This window comes from Cydia fagiglandana, chromosome 10, assembly GCF_963556715.1.
Source record: "Cydia fagiglandana chromosome 10, ilCydFagi1.1, whole genome shotgun sequence".
NCBI classification, from domain to species: Eukaryota; Metazoa; Arthropoda; class Insecta; order Lepidoptera; family Tortricidae; genus Cydia; species Cydia fagiglandana.
The window spans coordinates 18,084,508-18,091,114 of NC_085941.1; the positions used below are offsets into that span (position 1 = coordinate 18,084,508).

At 40.2% G+C, this 6,607-nt stretch overlaps 1 long non-coding RNA gene across 1 annotated transcript; it reads left to right on the forward strand.

Moving 5' to 3' along the window:
- The first annotated feature begins 4,481 nt into the window (after positions 1-4,481).
- Positions 4,482-5,325, forward strand: LOC134668254 (uncharacterized). The gene is made up of 2 exons (XR_010098757.1): positions 4,482-4,662; positions 5,134-5,325. It is a non-coding gene; the product is annotated as an uncharacterized LOC134668254 (long non-coding RNA).
- Positions 5,326-6,607: the final 1,282 nt, after the last annotated feature.

The following is a 6,607-nucleotide window of genomic DNA, read 5'->3' on the forward strand; positions in this document are numbered from 1 at the left end:
AGAGATGCTATTCGACTGACGCGCAACATTGATAGCAATATTCCAAAAGTACTGGTAGTTTTTTAGGGTTTCGTACCCAAAGGGTAAAAAGGGGACCCTATTATTAAGACAACACTGTCCGTCTGTCTGTCACCAGGCTGTATCTCATGAACCGTGATAGCTAGACAGTTGAAATTTTCACAGATGATATATTTCTGTTGCCGCTATAACAACAAATACTAAAAAATACGGAACCCTCGGTGAGCGAGTCTGACTGTCACTTGTCCGGTTTTTTATAATATAGGAGGCAGACAAATCGCCTGAAGGTAAGCGATTACCATCACCCACGGACACCTGCAACAACAAGGGAATGCAAATGCGTTGCTGGGCTTAAGTTTGGAATCCACACGCCTTACCTTGTTAGTTACTACCAGCTCTTAGGTATTTACTTCTAAACTACCGTAATCTACTTAGACAAACACGGTTTATGTAACACTCGATCACAATTCGAGTCCTGCTTAGCAATGCACGCACGAGAACTTTCCAAAGTTGCGAAACTTTCCACGTGAGAATTTCTCGGTAACTTCTGAGAATGTTCTCGAGAACGAGAATTTATTTATTTATCGTAGTTTATACCATGAATGTTCACGATAGTTTAGGTGTAGTCCTTACCCCCAGAAAATTCCGACTTTTGGTCGTCCGCTTCCGGTCAGAAAAATGTATGACGGCCCGGCCAAACGGTCAGACTTAGGTAGGGGGTGCTCGACCAAATGTCGTAGAGGGACCCTGGCAGTTTTTGACGCCGCCATTTTTTTTCAATATGGCCGACTTTTTTTTTTAACTTTTTTAATTTTGTCCTGGCGCGCTGAAATTTTGGTCACGGAATCTCGGGGTCCCCTAGATACCTATGAAAAATTTTTTTTTGGAAAAATGCTACTAATCCGGGAAAACTGGCCACTTTTATTTTGTATGGCAACTTTTAAACGGTGCGTGATAGGTGGGGGGTGCTCGACCAAATATCATAGAGGGCCCCAAGACAAAACAAACTGCATTAAAAAAAAATCAAAATGGCCGTCTTTATTTTTAAATTTTTTCAAGTTGGTCCGAGCGCTCTGAGATTTGGCATGGCGGGAGATAGAGGCCTCTAGATTCTAATGAAAAAAAAAATTTTTTTTGGAAAAAATTGTCGAAAGTCGAAATGTTCTCTGAAATACAGTGAGAATTTAAGCAATTTATTGGTAAACTTATCACATCAACAAAATAGCTAACTGTAATAGACAATAATATATGCATAATAACATTTAGTTTTAAGTTATGCCTATTTAAACTTTATTTCAAGTATATTCTCTTGTTTAAACAATAATTTCCATGTTGCAGGAATGTTCTGAGAACATTCTCGAGAATCTTTCCGCTTTTTGGGAATGTTCTGCAATTTGTATATTGCTAGTCCTGCTACAACGCTCCAGCTCCGCGGGGACGCGTGTGTTATGAATCCACTGCCGGTTACAACGCTGCACTTTTATTGAATTTAACATGTATGTTAGAGACGATGTGATTCCGCTTGGGATTTTCAGTTTTACCGTTCATTTTGAGAAGATAAATGATGGCGATCAAATATAACTTTATTAAGGTTCAAACTTATTAAATCTGATCTTAAATTACATTTCATGTAGAAGCAATATTTAAAAAATCTCGTGCAAGGATGGACTATCATGTGGCATCCTGAAAGAAGACACCAAAATTAATAATAATGTGTATATATCTATATATTTTCCTCATCGTCTTCCTCGCGTTGCCTCGGCTTTTTGCCACGGCCCATGGGAGTCTTCCAAGGAGTATTCCGAAGAATAAGCGTAGGCACTAGATTTATGAGTTTTATGAAAGCGACTGCCATCTGACCTTCTAACGCAGAAGTGAAAATTAGGATTGATCCGATCCTCACGATGTTTTTCACCGAAAAGCGACGCGTTTTGTTGAAAATGTTGGACCAGCCAAGACCCAGAGAGGGAACCATTACCCTTCTCCCTTAAATGCCGGCACAACTGACAGCCTAATTACCGCAGGGTTCAGCAGTCTCCACAGCGACCGGTATTTTATGAAAAGTTACAAACTTTAAAAACTTGACTGTAAGCGGCGGACAACAATATTGTCAAATAATCGAGACAGGAATGTTTCTTTCATCAATTAAGAGCAGTGGCCAGTAACCGGACACAGGCCTGTCTTTATTACTCCACGTTTGGTCCAGTGCCAATCTGATACGTAGCTTAGTTTGCCAATATAGCCTAACATACCTTTTACTGCTAAATGAAGCTTAAAGGTAACGTTAGGACTCAAACTGCACCATAACTGCTACAGTATCGCAGCGCGACAATTACTGCCACAAATGTCAAAACTCAGGCAGCAACATCGAGTTTGATGTTTGCGGCAGTAATACAGTCGGCAGTGATGTCGCGCTGCAAAATACTGCTGTCGACCGCATAGCTGGCGTATTATGGATGGCTTTATCAATTTCTACCCACGTGATAAAATAAGTGTCACTTTTTAACACCGCGGTGTAGAAAGTGACGGACACCGTTTTATCACACTGTCACGTAGACAAGAACGACCATCAAATCCGTACAGGACACGTTCTAAAGGTTAATGAGCCGTTTATATTAAATCTTACGTTTCCTGTTTTGAACGGTACCTTTACTATTTTTGACACAAAATAAATTGAAACAGCTGATCTCAAATTATCTCCTGATCGATAGATAATAGCTTAGCCAACTTAATCAGAGTAAGCTAGGTCTGCGGAGATTTGAAGTGAAAATGTGTGTAAGTGCGTCGCACTTCACGTTAGAAAATTATTTGAATCGGAAATCTGCCCCTGGACACTGTGTAATATTGAGAAATGTGTGGAGAGTGTATTGTATAGTACAAAAATACATATTCTCAATGCACATTACTAATCTTCTTCTTCTTCTTCTTTTATCGCGACCTTTTCCCATCTACTTGGGGTCGGCCCTCCTTATCCTTCTCTTCCACTGTGCTCGGTCTTGAGCTGTGCTGGCGTCCAATCCTAATTGTTTTAGGTCTTTCTCGACCGTCGTAAGCCAAGTGGCGGGTGGCCTTCCACGTCCTCGTTTCGTCGTTGGCAAATCTTGGGCTAGCCTTACTATATGGTCCTCTGACAGAACAGAACAAACCTAGGCAACGTACGAGACAAGCTACAAAGACTCCAGAGGCTCGCATGCGCGGCCACCACTGGCTGCACGAGGTCCACTCCGACTGCAGCCATGGAGGTCATGCTAAACCTTTCACCGCTGCACCTACACATACAACAAGAGGCCAGTCTCTCAGCGGTAAGGTTACGAACCCTCAATATATGGTCTAACACCACAGGAGCTCTTCACACAGCATGCCTGGAAAAAGTATACAGCGAATTTCCAGTGCTCATGGCGGGCACGGATCGAATTCACAAACAAGCCATCTTTGACAAAAGGTACAAAATACAATTATTTGAGGACGACAACTACGAAGGACTCAATCCCCGGGAGCTGAGAATCTTCACTGATGGGTCCAAAACAGACAGCGGATCAGGCTCTGGAACCTTTTCAGAAGACCTGAACATGTCAATCACCACTCCGCTAGGAGCCCATAACTCGGTATTCCAGGCTGAGTGCATGGGCATCATTAACGCGGCGGCTGCCATCACTGCAAGGAAGGTAGTAGGATCCTCCATCCGCATACTCTCCGACAGCAGAGCAGTCTTAATGGCCCTAAAAAGCCATATAGTCACATCCAAACTTATACACGAATGCCACGAACGACTAATGGAGGTATGTCAGAACAATAAGATCACCTTACAATGGATCAAAGGACACAGTGGATCCCGAGGTAACGACGCCGCGGACGAGCTCGCCAGACAAGGATCGGGTGCGGGGGCGATAGGCCCGGAACCGATCCTCCCGATACCGTTTAGTAAGGTACGCTCAATGCTGCTGGCACGTACAGGGAAACTACACACAGAACACTGGCTAAACCAAACTGGATGCAGACAGGCCAAGCAGGCCATGCCTAGCATGAACGGTAAGCTCACAAGGGCGCTCCTTCAACTAGGAAAGGTTCGACTGAGTATGGTAACCAGTGTCATAACAGGTCATGGACTTTTTAACAAACATCTTTTTATAACAGGTGTCACAGACAGTCCCCTATGCCGTGGATGCATGGAGGAAGAAGAAACAGCCTCTCACGTGGTGTTGGAATGCAGCGGATTGGCCCCATACAGGGCAAAACATCTCGGATCCCCGAGTGACCTCCCCGAGGTCCTACTCAACATCAAAGGTTTGATAGGATTCCTCGAGGAGCTGGGCTGGCAAGACTAGCCCACCCCCTATCACGCAAAATAGGCGCAAGACGTCGAGTTGCGGAAAATCGCCCGAGCTACAATACAATACAATGGTCCTCTGGCCGTCTTTGGATATGCCCGTACCAGCGGAGGCGGTACCTTACTAATCTTGATACGGGTCCATATTGGGTTGCATACAAGTTTAGGACATATCTTTGATGCGCATATCAACTTGTGTCATAATCATCATTGCGCATACAAATGAAAAGTCATATTATATTGTGTCATACATTTTTAGCCATAATATTTGATGACATACTCAGCAGTTGTCATATATTTTTTGTGCATAGGTATAGGTTTTGATTATAATTAATCAAATGTCATACCAGCTAAAAGCATATTTATCGATACTTCTAATGTTTTTACGTATAACGTTTTGTAGCATCATAATTTTCAACCATAATGGTTTACATACATAATTTAAGAAACTAATTTTAGCCTCTCAGCAACTCCTCGAAAAAAACCTTTTTCCCTAATCTTCGTACAAACACTTAATTCGACGGAGCCCCGCTCACGCGGGGCTCCTATTTCTGCGTAGTTTGCCCTTCGGGCATCTAAAGAAACCTAACGAACCTAACCTACCTATTATGATTAGTTTCTTTTATAAAACCGTTTTTCCTACTGGAGGGGCTCCTCTCCTTCGATCTCCTCTTTTATACGGTTTTTGTGTGGTATTATGACCACTAAATATATGACTTAATTTTTTATGTCTATATTAATACTATGCACTGCAATACTTCGAACGAAAAACAATTATCGATATCAAGCGGATGACTTAAAATTGTATGAGAATTAAATTAATGACTATAAAAATTATGACACAACTCATTTATGACAAAAACCCAGTTATGCTCAGGAATAATTCTGACTAAAGATTTTTATGACTTACAATTTTATGCATAAAGTGTTATGACAATTAAAAATATGACAAAAGTTGTTATGCGACCAAAGGGAGTCTCTCTTGATACATTAAAAACGTACTAAACACACACTTTTTTAATATTACACTGCCAATTTTCTTCTTGACTGTATTTAAATGGGCCTTAAAAAGAACAAAGAACATTAACTGAACAAGCTTCATAAAGTTATGTCAAATTAATTAAAGGCCATTTTTGTCATAAAGTATAAACAATCAACTTAAATATAGGTAACAAAAGATAATTGTTAAGTTGAACGTAAGTCGTACGGTCAATCGTTAAGATTCAGCGTATACTCGTAAACCATATAATGATAGTCCGAAAAACAGTTGATCATGTCATCTCTTTCTGTTACTGCTATTAAGTAATGAGTGAGAAGAAGAGAACGAATACAGATAACCTTTAATCTTTAATATTTTCAATATCCTTGGTTTTCAATTCAAAGTGAATCTACCATTATACAAAATGATTTCCCATTGCATCCGAAGTGGCGGTAAACGTTTATGCACTTTCAATAAATGACGAAGACTTAAACCTTATGTGGAGGGAATAAAGTTCAAAATTCAACTTTAAGTTTGCTAGACTAGGCCTGCTCTGGATGTGCCTTTAAAGTTTATTATCACCGTATACAAACAAGTATATTAAACTGTATAATATGTATACTACTAAGGTTTATGCACACATGATATAACTTTTGTGCAAATGGGACAACTTCTGGCTTAATCAATGTATAATGACCTATATACCTACTAGTATATAGGTCATTTATACATTTTTGACATGCTGTAAATATATAGGTACCTACGTATCTTGGTATTAGAGCCTTTGTACTGGTAGTTGAATACTTGAAGAACATAATATAAACAACCAAAAAAGTCTTTAGTAGTGATCTAAAATAAAACAAAAGCTTCTCTAGATCCTAGAGAAATCTAAATAAATTAAATTCGAATGGATAAAAAGCATAAGCAACATAATTTGAGACGAATGCCGTTTTATTTAAGACTTAGCAAAGCTGCAACAATATGAGATCCGAGAGGCCAAATAAATATATCATTCGCCTCCAGACAATCTACCAGCAATCCAGTTCCTTAGTGTAATTCTCTATTCCTGCCCGGTCTTTTGTATCTTACTTACCTTGAAGTCAAAAGGTCGTATGTTACTATAATGTTATATGATGATACGCCGTTTTAACTTGGTATAGTTGTGTAGGTGTTATGCCTCCATAAACTAGGATTGTCTATAAACTGCGCAATGCTATGTAAATCTCAGTGGCCATGCATTTCGCATCAGTTTTACTCGACGACGACATCCTACCCTTTCTTAC